Source organism: Phyllobates terribilis, unplaced genomic scaffold (assembly GCF_046119375.1).
Source record: "Phyllobates terribilis strain yellow unplaced genomic scaffold, ASM4611937v1 Scaffold_13__5_contigs__length_258822181, whole genome shotgun sequence".
NCBI classification, from domain to species: domain Eukaryota; kingdom Metazoa; phylum Chordata; class Amphibia; order Anura; family Dendrobatidae; genus Phyllobates; species Phyllobates terribilis.
Genome location: NW_027362773.1, coordinates 253,522,167 through 253,542,182, shown reverse-complemented (window position 1 = coordinate 253,542,182; position 20,016 = coordinate 253,522,167). Strand labels below are relative to the sequence as shown.

Here is a 20,016-nt window from a genome sequence, read left to right as displayed (position 1 = left end):
GCCCTTTACCTTCCAGATACCCCAGGCCTGGCCGCAAGGCCCGGGCAACCCGGGCGCTAACACCACCGCGCCCATAAGACCAAGAGTGCCGCATCTGGGAGAGGACCTGTACGCCCAGCACACGTGCCCGGATGGGCAGCCATTTATATGGCCACCGGAGTTCCACCATCCCCGACTCCGGAGAGAGAGACCCCTGGATGAACCCCTGATCCCGGCTCCAAAGCCCGTGAAGAGGATCTCGCCCCCGCTAGCGGAAGCGCAGTTTGAGTGGGACCCCACCGGAGAAGATCTTATGGGGTTCACTCAAGAGACTCGGGCAGCTGCAGCGGAGCGTGCTGAGTGCTGCCGCCAACAGCTCGAGGACTTTGAGAGGGAGCGGAGAGAGAGGCGGGTCCGGGAACAGCAAGCTCAAATAAGGAGCGCGGAGCAGAAGAGCCGGGCCAGGAGAGACCCCCGTGCAGCGCATAGTCCCCGCACCACCGGGACTGTGATAAAGTTTAACATGCAGCATGGGTGGGGCTTCATCCGAGACCACCACACCCTAGGCGACGTCTTCGTAACCAGGAGAGACGTTGAGTCCCACCTACCGGAGGGACACAGAGGTCGTGACCTTTACATCGGGGACGAGGTCACCTTCACCCGGCACAAGTGTGCCAAAGGTCCCTACGCCCTCCATGTGCATCGCCTGACGGAGGAAGAGCTGCGGTGTGAGGAGGAAGAACAAGAGGACCCGGACGGGTCTGAAGCCAAAGGTAACCATAAAGCAAGAGCAGGAGGACGCCGTCGCTAAGGACAGCAAAGCAGAAGCTGTATATAGTTGCCCGTCGGGGCACAGTAAACTGAAACCGTGAAACTGTTGCTGTTGCTAATATAGTCCCCGTTGGGACCAGCATGTGTGAACTGTTACCCGTATTTCCCTAAATCCCACTGACCGAGGACTGAGAGCGGTCATTCCTCCCTAATACCTGGCCGAGGACTGAGAGCGGCCATATCCCTGTATATAGTTGCGCGTCCTAAAGCGCCCCCTACCGGTTTTATAGGAAAACCAGTTTTCCAGAGAGACTGTCGCACTTTACCCGGTCACACGTTGCACAGTGACCGGAGGAGGAGCCAGAGGCGACGAGAATGTTTTATATGAAAAGTTTTATGCTAATATATGTTGTTTTATATGTTTTATATGTTTAAAAAAAAAAAAATTTGTATGTTTTGGTGTTGTTTTATGTCTTACAGCCCGAGGACGTGCTGTGATTTACCAGGGGGGAATGTAGCACCCTGAGGATTCGGCTGCTACAGGGGTATTGCACCTCAACCCAGAGGTGTGATATTCCACTCCCGGGTAAGGATGGAGTGTGGAACTGAGCTTGGTAGGCTGCATGCACTACACACATCCCATTTCCGAGGAGCAGGCCGACGGTACTCCCACTTAGAAATGTGCAGGTACGACCGAGTCTGTTCCTGGCTGGAGTGGGAGGGGGGTGGTACATCCCAAGTAGTGTAGGGGCAGATAGGGGGAGCAGCCTGGGTAAAGATAGGAGCTCATTGGGTGCTGGTCACCTGAGCTCACACATAGAGGGTGTATATAAGGTGGGCACCATCAAAGAACAGGGTCAGTCTGTCAGCCTTTGCAGAGAAGTAAGAAGCAGAGGAGCAGAGAAGCCCCAGAGAGAGAGAGAGAGGAGAAAGCAAGAGAGACCCAGAGGGGGAAACAGAAGAGAGGACTCTGAGACCCCAAATCCAATCCACGGGTGAAGAGTCGGCATCAGGGTACCGGAACCCAAGCTGGTGGGGGCAAAAACACACCCCAGCCAGAGACCGGAGGCCGTGGGCAGCGTCTGCCACGGCCACCCACCACATCCACCCCGAAGGCATACCACGTGGAGGGTCAGGGAACCCAAGGCCAAGGGTCTCCCAACAGAAGGCCCGAGGGAGCTGGACCTGGGTGGATCACTAGTGGGGACGGCCAGAGAAAGGACAGAAGAAGAGCTCAGGGTCACGCTCCGGACTTGTTTGGGGGTTGGCTGGATCCAGGACCTGGTGGATGCAGCACGGCTCGGGAGGTCACTTGAAGCTGGAGTGACCGGAACATCAGCAGTGAGTAAATACCCTTAACTGCATAACCCGACTCTGTCTTCCTTTAACATCTATGCTGCACCACCACAACCCCCATCCTCTGCACCTGACCCCCTGAGGCTATACCCCACCCGTTGGGGGTTATACCATCACAAGCTGCACCTATACCATCAGCCTCAGCGGACCCTGCTGCAGCGGCGGCCATAGTGACCGCAATACAACGGGTGGCGTAGTCGACATTAAGAACTTATTAACATCTGTAGGACTGCCACATACAACTGAGTTTGACACCCTGGGCACGGACCGGGTCACAGCCACTCGGAAGACTACAACCCCCATCTGATCCGGCTCCGGATATTCCCCCTAAAAGAATATGGCCCAGGGGGCGCGTCACTTACACTTACATTGGGGTTTCCATTCAAATATTCAAAATACTTGATTCAGATAAAACTTCTGAAAGATCCATTCACTATAATGAGGCAGCAGAGTTACTCTGGAGTCCATCTGGCTTATGTTCAGTGGTGTCCTTCTTTTTAAAGGTGCACAAAACTGTTGCTGACGGCGCTTTTATGCACGCCTATGTTGCGCCCCTGAGGGTTCAGTCGCCACAGGGGTACTGCACCTCAGCTTGAGGTGTGGTATCTCCTCTTCCAGGTAAGGATGGAGCACTTCTCAAGACCCTACTTCACCACTTAACACTACACCACTCCTGTCCTGTAGGGGGCCTAAATGCACCAGGGTGCTGCCCCAGCCCAGGATATAGGAGATGGGGGGAACCAAAGATAGGGGGAACCATGTAGTGGGTGAGGGTGGAGAACACACTTTTAGGTTACACTTATTCATTCATATTTAATCTACAGCCATCTTAGGTTCAAGGTCTTTGATTGTGATCTTCATCGCTGATTGTGGCCTTCTGCTAGAACCTGCAGCCTATTGAAGATACATGGTCCTCGTTCTCTGGCCTTGAGATGAGGAGCGGGTCAGAGTTAACCACTGCCTCTACTCAGTCAAGGTCCCTACCTAAGAAGGCCTGGAGGGGAACAGAGGAGACAAGCTCCACAGGCAAAAGGATCCCAGGGGGATACGGACGGAGCGGCACACGCCACCTGTATTTCTTACTCTGGCCTAGTCAGAGGGATTCCTGCTGCAAGAGGGGTGACCGGCCCCCGATATCTGACTTTGTTGCTTCACGTCTCAGTCAGAAAAGCCCAGAGGCTTAGTGGATCCCAGGAGGGATACGGACGGAGCGGCATACGCCACCTGTAACTCTCTACCTGCGTTTATCCAGTGGGACCCGGCCTTACACCTAGTTCTAACCACACATACAGTCAGGCGAAGACTTAGTGGGAGAACTCACCAAGGAGAGGAACACACACCAGAGGGGTCTCGACAGGTGCTCCTGATCTATCTGGAAAGTGCTGGACCCCCTTCCCTGTGACCGCAGTACGCCGCGAGGAGCAGAGGGAAGCTTTGCGGCTAAAGTACATCTTAATGTGAGTAAAAACCCTGGATGACTTCACACCCCGCTTCAGCCTGTTATTTCCTGCGCGGCACTGCACCTACCATCCTTCCTCACACTGCCCTGAGGCCTGCTCCGCCTGTGGGGAGCTGTCCCATCTAAGCTGCCCTTAAACACCGGCCTCAGTGGACTGAAGCAGTGCTGGTGTCTATCACCGGAAACCATAGGTGGCGTAGTCGGAAAATACCACTCAACCCTGAAAGCCCATTTAATCTTTTATGTGACCGCCCTGGGCACGGACCGGGTCCGGGCCACGACTTCAACTCCCGAGACACCTACACTGACCCGGCTCCGAGTAACCCCATTTCTCAGGGAGGGCCTCACACCTACAAAGATGAACACTGCCGGGTCACAGGTCCTACGGTGTTCACGGTGCCTCCATCTGCCTCATTATAGGGAATCTTCTGCCGGAGGTTCCGTCTGAATCACGTAATTCAGAGATTTACATGGAAATCCCGGTGTAAGCGCTCAGCGTAGAGCACAGGACAAATGTGAGCCGAGCCTTACTGTGATCTGTAGGAGGCAGCCAAAACCAGGAGTGGGTGATAAATGCAGAATTGGTGACTTGTTTCTATTATAACTTTTCTCTGATTGTTCCTCACCTGGTTTTGGGCTCCCACTCCTGAGAAAAAATACCGACCGAATACTGATAGTGGGGCCGTGGCCTTAGAAGCTTCCTGTCAGACCATCATAGCAAGCTCACTAACGGATTTTCAGTTAACTCATTTCACAGCCAGCAATAGACAGTGCAATATGGAGGCTATAGAAGGCAAACGGTGTAAAATGTTTAATTGAACCCAATTGCAAAAAAATAATTTTTTGGCTCAACATACAAGAAAAAAATTATCCCCAAAGTTGGACAACTTTTTTTAAGTGTCTTTTGTCCAGGTTAAACTGCTTCTTCTGCACCCTTATATTCCTACGCCACTGGTTAGGTGATTTATTATTGACTGGACTAAAATAATCAAAGGATTCTTCATTTCCATGAGCTAATATTAGAGGGAAGTGCTGACAGCAAGGAGCGGTTACTTTGCTTCCTGTCATTCTATTACTCTTTTCGCAGCACTGCCTCTTTAATAAAAAAAAAGGGGAATTTTGAGAGTTGTAGGCGGGTGTGTCCTCCCATGGTTTTGTGTCTGAGTTACTCAGCTGACGATCTGCCTGCCTTCCTGGAATTAGATCTCACTTGGTCCTTGCAGCGTTTAGAACAGTATCATGGTGAGTCCTTACATTATATAGTAGAAATTGTCCTAGAGGAGCTTTACATATTTCTTGCCAACAGAACTCTGAAACTGATCCCCTATTAGACCTCATTCAGACATCAGATTTTTTCGTACGAGTGCTATCTGTGATTTATAGCAATGAAAGTCTATGGAGCTGTTACATGCCCATATCTATTATTGATAGGAGAAGCTGGAGAAACTTTTTTTTTTTTCCCATTCGAGAAAAAAAATTATGCTGAAACTCGGATCAAAAACACTGATGAAACTCGGTCCATTTATTTTGTATATGAAAAAAATGGACGTTTGAATGAGGCCTTAGCGAACACTAAATTTAAAGGGACTGTTGGCAAAGTTGCTATAGTGGGCATATTGAAAATGTCGACTACCATAGGTGGCATAGACATTGAGGATTTCCTAAAGGGTTTGTACAGTGAAACAAGGTAGCACCTAACAGCTGGATAAGTGATAACTTGCTGATCGGCGAGGGTCCAACTGCTGTGACCCACACCGATTGTCAGAATGAGGAACTTTTGTTCTTGTTTTAAAATTGAGCAAAAGGTCAGATGCCCGACTGCAGCGCTCAGCAGCCCCATATCAAATGTATGGAGTGTACTGCCACTCCATTCTAAGGGCTCGTTCACACAACCGTATATTTGGCCCATGAACTGTCTGTTTGAACACCATATAATAATGTCCCGCATCCTAGCTCCTTCTTATAATAATCTGCCCCATCCAGTAATAATGTCCCCATCCTGACCCTTTCCTCTTTTAATGCTGCCCCCCCATCCTGAGCCCTATGCTATAACATTTTAACCCATTGTTGTATAATGACCCCCATCCTGGAATAATGTTGTATAATGTCCCCCGTCCTGGAATTATGTTGTATAGTGTCCCCCCGTCCTGGAATTATGTTGGATAGTGTCCCCCCGTCCTGGAATTATGTTGGATAGTGTCCCCCCGTCCTGGAATTATGTTGGATAGTGTCCCCCCGTCCTGGAATTATGTTGGATAGTGTCCCCCCCCGTCCTGGAAGTATGTTGTATAGTGTCCTCCCGTCCTGGGCCCTTTCCGTTCTTCTCCAGCACATTAAAAAAAAAACAACGATTATTCTTACCTTCCTCCACCCCCACACCGCGCGGTGCCCTCTTCTGTAGCTGGTGCAGGAACTGGCAGCTGACTTCGGCGAGTCTCTGCGCCGCAATACAATTCACCTGAATGTGCATCCGAGGACAAACATCCAGGTGAAATTGGCGACTGCGGACCCCCCTCCAGCATGGGCTCGGTCGTGGTCGTACCCTTTGCGACTGTGGTCGTTACGCCCCTGACTATAGTACACTAACCATATAGGACGGTCACTGTATGGTATTGCATCCATATGGTCACTACCTCATGGTTTTCGAGTGCCTCCATGTACAAAGTGGATGACATATTTCAATGGATCCATTATACAACCATGTACTTATTTTTTGAATGCTCCATATAAGTTTAACTCCGTAAAGCATAAAGTGAGAAACATCCCAGTTTATAGTCAATGGTTAACTCTGACGACTATAGAGTTAATTATAAACCATTGGTTCAGAAAGTGATGGGGATCTGCAGTTGTAGAGATGCCACAATGTGCAGAAACTGGAGTCCGGTGTAACTTTAACTCATATTTTTAATTTTTTTTTAACTGTAATCGGAATTCTTGAAAATTAGCAAGGTGTCGCTATCCGGTGCTGATCTTTATGAAGGAAATAAGCTGGCGATGCACATACTTGTGCTGCTCCCCTGGGGTATGCCTTTTATGCAAGTTTTCAACTTTTGCTGGTGGCAAATATTCTCTGGATATAATGCATGGGCGTGATAAAATCCCAGACGTAATAAGGTGTGGTAAGGTGGATGATGCCATTTTGAGATGAATACAAAACAAAAAAATCTTTGGCTGTATCCCAAAAGAAATATTTTGAGTTTACTTAAAACCGAAGAAGAAGCATGAAATGGATAAAAATAAAAAACATTATCCATATGAGGTCTGGGGTTTGGTTGTCATATAAAGTGATAAAGTTTAGGGATGCTTTGCTAGTGCAGAAACCTTAAAGTCCTCCATATACATTAGACCAGAGGTCCCCAACCACCGGTCCGCAGACCAGGACCGGGCCGTTGGGGTTTTTCAGCCGGTCCGCGGCACCACCACAGACAATCACTAAACATTGACAATGTGCTCTGGTCTGCGGTGGCTCAGAGCACACTGTGTGGGGTGGATGCTGCCCGCTGTTCTAGACTCCCGCAGGGTAGACCTGTAGAGGACCTGTGATGACATCAAGGTACATAACTGTGATGTCACCACAGGTCCTGAAGCAGGATGAAGCAGGGGCGGAACTACCACCCGTGCAGCCGGTTCACTGAACGGGGGCCCCGAGGGAGAGGGGGCCCCTCCAGCAGGGCCGCCATCAGGGCATGACTGCCCTGACTCCAGTATGGGGCCCGGCCGGTAGGAGCCCCCTCGGAGCCCCCTCTTGTGCGTCTCTCTCCTCATGGGGCCCCCGGCCCCATGCAAAGCGCCGGGTCCAGGACATCTCATAATTCCTCTGACTTCCGGTCATGTGACGGCGCCGTCACATGACCGAAAGGCAGGAGAACCTGGTGTCAGCGATTTGGACGAGCGCCAGGATTCTGCAGGGATCGCATGGGGGTAAGTATAACAAGTTTTATTTTTTTTTAAATACAATTAACTAGGAGTGGGGGGAATGGGAGATGCACATGGGGGGAGGGGAGAGATGAGAGATGCACATGGGGGGAGGGGAGAGATGAGAGATGCACATGGGGGAGGGGAGAGATGAGAGATCCACATGGGGGGAGGGGAGAGATGAGAGATGCACATGGGGGGAGGGGAGAGATGAGAGATGCACATGGGGGAGGGGAGAGATGAGAGATCCACATGGGGGGGAGGGGAGAGATGAGAGATGCACATGGGGGGGAGGGGAGAGATGAGAGATGCACATGGGGGGAGAGGAGAGATGAGAGATGCACATGGGGGGGAGAGGAGAGATGAGAGATGCACATGGGGGGGAGAGGAGAGATGAGAGATGCACATGGGGGGGAGAGGAGAGATGAGAGATGCACATGGGGGGGAGAGGAGAGATGAGAGATGCACATGGGGGGGAGAGGAGAGATGAGAGATGCACATGGGGGGGAGGGGAGAGATGAGAGATGCCCATGGGGGGGAGGGGAGAGATGAGAGATGCACATGGGGGGGAGGGGAGAGATGAGAGATGCACATGGGGGGGAGAGGAGAGATGAGAGATGCACATGGGGGGGAGGGGAGAGATGAGAGATGCACATGGGGGGGAGAGGAGAGATGAGAGATGCACATGGGGGGGGAGAGATGAGAGATGCACATGGGGGAGGGGAGAGATGAGAGATGCACATGGGGGGGAGGGGAGAGATGAGAGATGCACATGGGGGGGAGGGGAGAGATGAGAGATGCACGGGGGGGATGAGAGATGCACGGGGGGGTGAGAGATGCACGGGGGGGGTGAGAGATGCACGGAGGGGATGAGAGATGCACGGGGGGGGATGAGAGATGCACGGGGGGTGGATGAGAGATGCACGGGGGGGATGAGAGATGCACGGGGGGTGGATGAGAGATGCACGGGGGGGGGATGAGAGATGCACGGAGGGGGATGAGAGATGCACGGAGGGGGATGAGAGATGCACGGGGGGTGAGCTGCACATGGGGGGGTGAGAGATGCACATGGGGGGGTTATGTTTACATAACTTTGTTGCCTTATGAAGGGCGGGGGGGGCCCCCAAAAATTTCTTGCACAGGGGCCCACTACAGTCTGTGTCCGCCCCTGGGATGAAGTAAATGCAGCTGAACAGCAGCTGTCAGGACAGCTGCCCTGTCCTGCTGCAGGGCGTGATGGGGCCTCAGTGATGCGGCTCCTGGCACAGCACATTATGTGGGGCTCCTGGCATAGCTCCTGGCGGGGACCTGGTCTACACTATATGATAAGTATGCACTAAACTCCAAATCCCTCCATTACCCCGCCCCCATATGACCAAAGCCCCGCCCACCCCACCCCCTCCTTGCTGGGCCATGGAAAAATGATCTTGCTTCAAGCCGGTCCCTGGTGCAAAAAAGGTTGGGGACCACTGCATTAGACTAACGTTAAGTCCAACCAACATTCTAATATGTATGGCGGCCTTGGACAATTGATTGTTGGGTGAGTTATACAGTTTTGAAATGATGATCTTTTAATTCCTGGAGAGATAAGTCACTACTAGAGATGTATGACAGTGGGATTCTCATAGAAAATCACAGTATATGGGAAAGACGGCCGAGTTAGCTGCCAGCTGATCAATTGTCCGAACCATCGTTAGGCTGACAGACATCTAAAGTGTTTGGGGGGCTTTAGAGTCGAAGACCACTGATGAATTGGTTACTATATTTCATGCCATGACCCCAAAAAGCCTGATGTCATCTAAGGCCCTAAACATGGCTTAATTTTAGTATATGGACCAGAAAATGACTATACTGTAAATATAGGTTCAGAAGTTGTTTTCTTGCATTTTTGAGGGGGAACACATCAGTAGACCTAACATGGATCATCAAGTGTCTGAACTTGACTGCAAATCTGTTTCCCTTAATTCTGTATATGCAATTTATTCCATTTGGAAATAAACTGAATTTTATGATGGCCACGGAATTAAAAACTAAACACACATTTTATAAAATATATATATATATATATATATATATATATTTTGGTCTTGGGCAGAAAAATTTGAGAAATAATGGCCTGACGAAGAGAGCAGCGCACTCTCAAAACATGTCATCTCAACTATCCCAGATTCTTGGCTTCTTCCTTGTGACTCTATTGGGTGCCCATGCTATCAGGGGCATAACGATCGGGGTCACAGAGAGTGCAACCGGACATACGAAGTCAGATGGCCTGCCGGTGCCAGCGCTATTTTCAACTTAAGTGCGCAGTCAGACGGCTGTATAACATGGACGATCACATCACAATGCTCGGACTGACCGGCGGCTCTCCTGACCGGAGCGTGACAGCTGCAGGGAAATACCGTATTTTTTGGATTATAAGACGCACTGGACCATAAGACGCACCTAGGTTTTAGAGGAGGAAAATAGAAAAAAAATTTAAGCAAAAAATGTGGTCACGATGCACTGTTAAGGGGGAGCGGGTCTGCTGCTGACACTGGTATAGGGGTAATGTCCCCCAATTCTGATAATATCCCCCATCCTGGTAGATATGCCCCTCCTTCCTATTATACGTGGCCCCCATCCCCATCCTGGTATGCATGGCACCCCTCATCCCTATCCTGGTATGCATGGCCCCCCTCATCCCTATCCTGGTATGCATGGCCCCCCTCATCCCTATCCTGGTATGCATGGCCCCCTCATTCCTATCCTGGTATGCATGCCCCCCCTCATCCCTATCCTGGTATGCATGGCCCCCCTCATCCCTATCCTGGTATGCATGGCCCCCCTCATCCCTATCCTGGTATGCATGGCACCCCTCATCCCTATCCTGGTATGCATGGCACCCCTCATCCCTATCCTGGTATGCATGGCACCCCTCATCCCTATCCTGGTATGCATGGCACCCCTCATCCTTACCCTGGTATGCATGGCACCCCTCATCCTTACCCTGGTATGCATGGCACCCCTCATCCTTACCCTGGTATGCATGGTCCCCCTAATCCCCATCAGGCTGCACATAAAAAAATAAACACTCCTACTCTCCTCTCTTCTCTCCCCTCCAGCGCTGCGTCCTGTCTGCCCGCACTGATCTCTACATGTGAGCCACGCATGGCGTCACTGCCATGCGTGGCTCACAAGGAGAGATCAGCTGCCAGAAGTCACTGCTCCCCACGCCGGGACTGTGTGCGCAGGGAGCAGTGACTTCATGCTCCTTAATAGCCGTCACACAGCGTAGCCGCAGTGCGGCTCCTGCTGCTGCCGGGCGATCGCGTGTGCCCGCAGTTAAAGGGCATGAATATTCACCCCCTCACCACGCCAATGGGCATGGAGAGGGGGTGAATATTCATGCCCTTTAATAGCGGGCACACGTGATTGCCCGGTGGCAGCAGGAGCTGCGCTGCGGCTACACTGTGTGCCGCTATTAATGAGCATGAATATTCAGTGCTCCCCACACCTATGGGCGTGGGGAGCAGTGACTACTCATTTTCTTTAGCAGCGGGGACAGTGTAGACTGCAGCAGGCGGCTGCTGCCTCCTGTGCCCCGCTGCTCCGCCGCTACCACTCCCCCCCAACACAGTGTGTGTGTGTGTGTGTGTGTGTGTGTGTGTGTGTATGTATATATATATATCACCCCAGCAACATTCGGACTATAAGACGCACCCCCCATTTTCCTCCAAAATTTTGGAGGAAAAAAGTGCGTCTTATAGTCCGAAAAATACGGTACATCCTGTTATGCTCTGGTCAGGAGAGCTGCCAGCCATTCCAAGGATTGTGATGTGATCGTCATCCATGTTATACGGCCTTCTGAACCACCAACTCCCTGCACTGCAACTGCTATGAAGGGCGCTGGCCAATCGGAGACCGGCAGCTGTCGTCGATATGCCTGTCACGGAGCAGCGCATGATGTCACTGCTATGCACTAAGCACTCCCATGCGCCAGCTGTGGAGTGTAAAGCAGATACTGCAGCATGTGTGAGGAAGGATTTTTTTTTTTTTTTTTCTTTATTTGATTGTTTGGTTAAGAAGATGGAGCACATTCTTATAGAATGGGGAACATTATTATGGGTAGGGGCCAGGATAGGAGACATTATTACAGGAAGGGGCCAGGACAAAGGGCATTACTGGATGGGGGGCATTATTACAGGAAGGGGCCTGGACAAAGGACATTAATAATGTTCAAAATCCTATAATACTAGATGGAGGCCATTACAGGATGGACCCCAGGAAGGGGCCAGGATAGGGGAAATTATTGCAAGAAGGGGCCATGATGGGGGTATTATTACAGGAAGAGGGGCAAGATGGGGGACTTTATTATGGGATGGGGGACATTATTACAGATTGGGGCCAGGATGAAGGACATTATTAAAGAACATGGGACATTATTATAGGATAGGGACCAGGACGGGGGGCATTATTACAGGGGCATCTGACCAACACGCTGTTGGGGTCCAAAGTCCAAATTTTTTATCGGGGCTCATAGAATTCTAGTTGTTATGCCAGTGTATGTTAGATCCTGCCTATCATGTTCTACCTGTGCGACTGACACTCCAGACTTGGATGAGCAACAACCCTAATTCTAAATGGGAGATGGGAGTATGTGCACACTGAGTATTTGCAGCAGATTTTGGCAGGAAAAGCGCTGTGTAAAATAGATACGTTTTTGCTTGCAATTTTTTATCCATTCTTTTGAATGGGTGAAAAATGCTGCAAAAATGCTGAAAGAATTGACATGCTGTAGATTAGAAAAAAAGGCTTTGTTGGTTCATATCTGCAAGTAAAAAATAATCAGGGAGTGCATGAGATTTCAGAACTGTTATTCACTTTGCTGCTACTGTAAAACGCTGTGTGGTTTTTTTTTTACCCTTGAAAAATGCACAGGAAAAAAAAAGTCAACAATGAAGCATGTGATCAAGGATGAGGATTTTATCTCTTAACTCTTGCAGAAACCTACCACATTGATTAAGCAACATATCTTTCTCTCTACACTCAAAGTTTAACATTTGGATTCTCAAACTTTCACACAACTGCTCCTTTTCAGATCACAATAACCCTTTTTTTTGGGTGGGTGGAGGGGAGCTGTTAATGTGAACATTTATGGACCACAGATAGAACATCTATGTCACCGGTAATGAAATCTGCAAGTGAGGCCATAACCTCTTGCTTCAGAATTCTATGTTGGTTCAATTTTAGTTCAAATGTTGACTCACTGGTGACATCTTAGTAATCGCACATCGACAGAGAAGAGAAGTCACGCGGCTCTGAGCTCAGTCATCTGCCAACCACCTGCTACAGGGGTTTTCCAGAGCCATTGTTAAAATGAAGCAGACAGTCTAACATTGGAAATCCTAATAGTTTGTAATGTATTGTAGGGATCGTACTCACTAGGGTGCAATGGGAGGAAAACAGGAGGAATGTTCCTTTAAGTGTCCATATTAGCTTCATAAACCATTTAAAAGCAAAAATGCAAACAAACAGCCTTTAGTGCAGGCAAAAACAAAGTTAACAGTCCATATAGCAAATCTCTGGTTAACCGGACCTGTGGTTACACAGGTTGGTATGCATCTAGCACAAAGCTCAGTCTGGAGACAACACACAGGAGGCCTTCTCCCTCCAGACACACAGACCATGTGCCAAACTAACAGCCTCCATTTTATAGGCTGTTAACCACACCCAGAGGTGAGGTATGTGGGTTGCTGGACCCACCCATCTCTACTAGCCACCCGTACCCCCAGCTCCCAGCTGCACCAATTAATCCTCTTAGAGCATGCGTGCACTAGAGAAAATGCACCGGGTTACATCCCAGAGACCAGCCATCTCTGGTATACATACCTCCCATCAATTACAAGACCATTAGTCATCTTACATACCTCCCCCTCTGCCTAAAGCCGTGGGGCTTGGCACCTTCTACCACTAGACAGGGGATTCTTGAGAGGGCATCAGCATTACCATGTAACTTCCCTGCTCTATGTTCTACATGGAAGTTGAAATCCTGTAGGGCTAAAAACCAGCGGGTGACCCTGGCATTTTTCCCCTTTGTTTCCCTCATCCATCTGAGTGGGGCATGGTCGGATACCAATCTAAATTTTTGACCAAGCAGATAGTACCACAACGTGTCCACCGCCCACTTTATGGCCAAGCACTTCTTCTCTATCACCGCATAATTTTTCTCGCAGGAGGACAGCTTCGTACTCAGGTAGAGGACAGGGTGCGCCTCCCCGTGTATATCCTGGGAAAGGACTGCTCCCAAACCGACATCTGAGGCATCTGTCTGGAGTATAAACTCTTTCTTGAAGTCAGGGGCAACCAGGACCGGTTGCCTACACAGAGCCACTTTCATCTCTTGAAAGGCCATCTCCGCCTCTGCAGTCCACTTGGCCATGGCTGATATTGTCCCCTTAAGAAGGTCAGTCAGGGGTGCGGCCATCATGGCGAAGTTTGGGATGAACCTCCTGTAGTATCCCACGATCCCCAGGAAAGCTCTAACCTGTTTTTTTGACAGGGGTCTCAGCCAGGTTTGGATTACCTGAACTTTACTGATTTGGGGTTTGATCTCGCCTCTACCAACCACATAACCGAGGTATTTGGCCTCTTCTTTCTCCATGGCACATTTCTTCGGGCTTATCGAAAACCCCGCCTTCCTTAGTGCATCAAACACCACCTGGACCTTTACCAGATGACTCTCCCAGTCTGGGCTGAATATAACAATATCGTCCAGGTATGATGCAGCATATTTCTTATGGGGTGCCAGGATTCGATCCATGGCTCTCTGGAAGGTGGCAAGGGCCCCCTGCAGTCCAAACGGCATTCGGGCAAACTGGAAGCATCTGTCCAGTGTAGAAATTGCAGTCTTCTCCTTGGCTCCCTTTGCCATGGGGATCTGCCAATAACCCTTCGTTAAATCCAAGGTGATAATGTACCTTGCTGGCCCAAGTCGCTTGATCAGCTCATCAACACGTGGCATGGGATATACATCGAACTTGGAGACTTCATTCAACTTTCAATAGTCGTTGCAGAATCTCCATTCACCATCGGGCTTTTGGACCAAGACAGTCGGGCTCGACCAACCGCTCTTGGATTCTTCAATGACACCAAGTTTCAGCATACGAGCCACTTCTTTGGAGATCACCTCTCGTCGGGCCTCAGGTATGCAATAGGGCTTCACGTTCACCTGCACATGTGTTCTATGACCCTTGAAATCCCTGTTCTTGTGCATTAACTCCCGACACTGCTGCTTTTGGACCTTCGTGAGCGTTTTCCTCTATTGCGACTCCTCCAACATCACCTTCTGGCTTGCTCAGCAAGCACGGAGCTTCCACAGCCTCTCTGTCTTGCCACAGCTTGATGAGGTTGACATGGTAGATCTGGTACGGCTTACGTCGTCCCGGTTGTTGAATCTTGTAGTACATCTCACCAACTTTTTCCACCACCTCATACGGCCCTTGCCATTTTGCCAAGAACTTACTCTCCACCCTAGGTATTAGTATGAGCACTCGGTCTCCTGGATTGAATTGCCTCACCCTGGCTGACTGGTTGTAAACCCTGGCCTGAGCTTCTTGTGCCTGGAGGAGATATTCCTTTATGATGGGAATAACCTTCGCAATCCTCTCCTGTATCAGAGCGACGTGCTCGATGACGCTCTTGTGGGGCGTGACCTCGGCTTCCCAGATTTCCTTGGATATATCCAGGAGACCTCGCAGATGTCGGTCATAGAGCAGTTCGAATGGTGAGAACCCCATAGATGACTGTGGAACCTCTCGGATGGAGAACAACAGATACGGTAGGAGACAGTCCCAGTCTCTACCATCCTGTTCTATGGCCTTCCTCAGCATACTCTTCAATGTTTTATTAAATCCCTCCACCAGGCCATCTGTCTGAGGATGGTACACTGAAGTTCTCAGTTGGGAGATTTGCAGGACCTTGCATAACTCCCTCATCACCTTACTCATAAAAGGTGTTCCCTGGTCGGTCATGTCTCCTTTGGTAAACCTGTCCGGGAGAAAACATGGATCAATTTGCGGGCTATGCGGATGAGTTTCTCAGGGGAATTGCTTCTGGATAACGTGTGGCATAGTCCAGGATGACCAAGATATATTGATGCTTACGAGCAGATTTAACCAGGGAAATGACCAAATCCATGGCAATTCTCTCGAACGGCACTTCCATAATGGGCAATGGCACGAGGGGACTTCGAAAGTGAGAGGTGGGGGCGGTTAGCTGACATGTAGGGCAGGACCTGCACTACTTTAGTATTTCCCGGTGACACCCAGGCCAGTAGAACCTTTGCATAATCCGTTCCTGCGATTTTTTTTTTTTTTCCACCCCTAGTTGTCCCCCCCAAGATATGCGACTGGGCCATGTCCAACACCTTCCGTCTATAGGGGGCCTGGCACTATTAACTGCTCAACACGCTCCTCCCCCACTTTCATGACGCGGTACAATAACTCCCCACTCATCATAAAATGGGGAAACCTTGTGTCAGCCCCCGGCTCCTGAGCAACCCCATTTATGACAGTGACATTATTAACAGTTAGGTCCCTATGTTGTGCAGAAACAAAATTTTCGCTGGTCACCCCTAACTCTGGAATGTCAGGCTCAGGGGACACTACCTCATCATCCCCCACAAGAACACAAAAAGGAAACCCGTCTGACTCTGGGTGTGGTGTTACCTATTCAGGGTTGCTTGGCTTCTCAATTGCGCCAGGAAACCCTGAACCCTTCCCCCACAGATCCCAAAAATAAACAAAAGTCTCGGCCTATAATGATAGGTTGCAACAAGTCCTGAATGACACCGACCTCGTGGGGCTCGGTTCCATGTACTGTTTGAATATCCACTCTAGCCATCGGATAGTCCTTTGCATCGCCATGAATGCACCGTACGCCGACTTTTTACCCCGGGATCAGTTGGAGGGGAAGAGTGGCCCTCACAACGGTCACCAGACTCCCGGAGTCTAGCAGTGCTGTTACCTGCTGCCTGTTCACTTTTGCAGGACAAGCTTGTGGGCCCTCGCTGGGTGGACAGTTCACACTGCAGGCTGGATATGCATAATAAGAACAACGGCGTCCTATGCTGTAGTCCATCAGCTCAGGGGTCAGGGGAGAACAGGCAGCTATATGGCCTGATCCATGGCACCTCCAACAAACAACATCACCCGTAGGGACCTTGGGCACCACCTCCCCCGCCCCTTTGGACCTTGGACGCCACACCCCCTTTTGGGCCTCTACCCCCTGCTGGGACCCACAGTATGGAGTGGGCTGCCTTCCCAAAGAACCTTCGAAGAACCCCCTGGTATCTCTCGACCAGTCCGACCAGTTCATTCACATTCCGGGGATCACCCTGGCAACCCAAGTCTGTATGGGCCTCGGTAGAGTGCACAAACCAGTCCATCACCACCCGCTCTACCATCTGCGCAGGTGTGGAGGACTCTGGCTGCAGATACTTCTGGACCAGGTGCAACACGTCAAACATTTGGGAGCGAGGTGGTTTGTCCCAGTGATACGCCCAGTTGTGAACCCGCTGCGCCCTGATAGTCATTGTCACCCCCAGACTCAACTTTAGCTAGCCATACTCTTTGGCGTCCTGCAAAGTTAAGTCATAGTACACCTTCTGGGGCTCTCCCGTCAAGTATGACGTCAGTACCTCTGCCCACTGGTCTGGTGGAAGTTCCTCCCTCTCGGTGACCCTTTCAAACACGGTCAGGAAGGCCTCAACATCATCCCCCGGGGTCATTTTCTGCAGAGCCCGTCTTACCACCTTCCGGACATGGGCGTCATCAGTCGGACTTGGGGTTGGGGTGCTCGTCCTGCCATGGATGGCGGTTGTTAGAAGCTGCATCTGCTGCCGTTGTTCCTGCTGGTGCTGCTGGATTTGCTGTAACAGCCTGTTGGTCTCCTGCTGCTGCTGCGATTAGACCAAGTGTTTCAGCAGGTTCTCCATTTTGTCTCGCGATGCTTGCTGGCTTGCGACAGACTTGACCCAGTACATGCAGTCCTTCCTGTAGCAGTCACACGTCTCTGCTGGGAACGCTGCCCGCACGTCTAACACCAATTGTAGGGATCGTACTCACTTGGGTGCGATGGGAGGAAAACAGGAGGAATGTGTCCATAGCAGTTTATTAGCTTCATAAACCGATTAAAAGCAAAAATACAAACAAACAGCCTTTAGTGCAGGCAAGAACAAAGATAACAGTCCGTATAGCAAAACTCTGGTTAATCGGACCTCTGGTCACACACAGGTTGGTACGTATCCAGCACACAGCTCAGTCTGGAGACGACATACAGGAGGCCTTCTCCCTCTCGAAACACAGACCATGTGCCAAACAAACAGCCTCCATTTTATAGGCTGTTAACCACACCCAGAGGTGAGGTATGTGGGTTGCTGGACCCTCCCATCTCTCCTAGAAACCCGTACCCCGGCTCCCAGGTGCACCAATTAATCCTCTTAGAGCATGTGTGCACTAGAGAAAATGCACCGGGTTACATCCCTGAGACCAGCCATCTCTGGGATACATACCTCCCATCGATTACAAGACCATTAGCCACCTTACAATACTCAATGTCAGGATTCTGCTCTGTTTCACTCAAGTAGCGGTCGTCATATAACTTCTCATATGTGATTTAGAGACTTGCGGTCGCATGTTGAAAACTTTCCCTTATGCTTCTCTAAATGCTCCTTTTGAGAGAAGCAGAAGAGAAAGCACATGTTAACATGGCAACGGGTATATGCGACTCATGGGAGCCAAGAATACCCACAACTTAGTAAACTCCCCCCCGCCCCCTTTTATTTATTAAATAAACACGCCACACCAGTATGTTGGATTAAGTTGGCCACTGCAGCCTTTTATTAACAGATAAAATACAAACATTATAACTTCCTCCTCGAGGGGTGGTCCTTGAAGCCCCAGAATTTAACCAAAGCAGCAATTTGTGTTTTTTTGCCTGAGCCTAGATTGCATACTACCTCCAGCCACTAAGCACCAGCTCGGAGGCACCAATTCAAGCAACCTGGCCAATGAACTAAGCCCCCAAACCATGGGCCCTCCAATCCCTTTCCTTGGGATCAACTACTCATGGCCATTGAATACCACGTAGGGGGGTCCAGAACTTCCTGAGGTTCCCCCTCCCCTACCAATCCACCATTAACCACCTCCACCAACTTCGAGGACCCACCCCATGCCATAAGCACAAATATTCTGCCATCTCAAATATTTGTGTCCCTCCACACATTTAAGCCCTTCTCAATGCCTTCTTGGATTGCCAGGCACCACATGTCGGTACCAACCGCATTTAGGTGAACCCCATCTTTCCGCCAAAATTCACCTTCACCCGACTCTAACTCGATGTGGTGTATAGCCATCGCCCCATTTCTTACCATAAACCAAGTTATCGCCCTGTTTACCTTCACCCTGGCTCTACTTGTTCCTTCATTTGACCGAGCCCTCTGCCAGAATTGACAGGGAACTATATCTGACCAGATAGTCAATACTCTGGGAAACATTGCCCATAGACTTAACATATCAAATTTGATGTCTTTTATGAGTTTCCTACATGGTCTCTTACCTAGATTGTTACCCCTCAAATTCAGAACCAGCATGTCGGGGGTCCAATCAAGCCTTACAAAATGATGAAATTCGGCAAAGAACTGATGCAACACCATTCCCCGTTTCCCAAGCCACCTCAGGGTAGCTTTGTCACTCGAGAATCCTAACTGGCGCCAAGCTGGCCAAACTGCTGCCCGTTTTGCAGCCCAGAAGACAAAAGAATGGCCCATGATCCACACGAGCTGCCGGGTCTCATCTGTAAAATAAAACACAATACCAACTAAGACCTGATAACAACCAACCAAACTTAACATCCCGACTACAACCCTGCCGGGCATATATAAGATCTAAACCTTATGGATTCCCACCTGCCGATTCTCTTGACCAGCTCGTCACCCAGCCCCCTCCTAGCTGCCTCCGTGGAGGCACCAATCCTAAAGGAATGGCCGCTATAATTTTTTGATGAAGTGCCGCTAGCTTCCAGACACTGTTTAAAAACAGCTAGGAACTGATAGTGGGATAAAAAGGAGCCATCCTCATGCCTCAACAAAGGTGAGTTGTGCCTGCCTAATCCCGTCCCGAAATCACTCATGCAATGCACCGGACACAAAACCGAACCGACCACTGAGAACAGCACTATTTTACATCCCTTTTTAAATTGATCTGTTTTTGAAAACCGAACGAACACTTCGATCCTATCTGCGTATAAGTCTACATCCTCTTTCAAAATACCCCCGACTACCCGTCTGGATGGGCTGACCAACTCACCCAAACGCAAAGCCCCAAAAAGGCCAAGGAAAAGGCTAGCCTGAATAATTTAATCTCCCAAGGGGACTTACATATTAACAAAAGGAACTGTCCCAGTGTTAACAATAGCTCGTATGATACGGGGTGTCTCCAATCCTTTACCTTCCAACCTTTATGCCACTGTTTTAACGCCTGCCGAACCAAGAATGTTTT

The 20,016-nt window shown here is 50.0% G+C and overlaps 1 protein-coding gene across 3 annotated transcripts in view; it reads left to right on the top strand.

Moving 5' to 3' along the window:
• Positions 1 to 4,667: 4,667 nt before the first annotated feature.
• LOC141174466 (receptor-interacting serine/threonine-protein kinase 2-like) overlaps positions 4,668 to 20,016 on the top strand; it is a 54,350-nt gene continuing 39,001 nt past the window's right edge. For all 3 annotated transcript variants that reach the window (XM_073659398.1, XM_073659399.1, XM_073659397.1), the window contains exon 1: positions 4,668 to 4,807. The gene's annotated coding sequence lies outside the window, so the exon portion shown is untranslated. The remainder of the gene's footprint in view (positions 4,808 to 20,016) is intronic.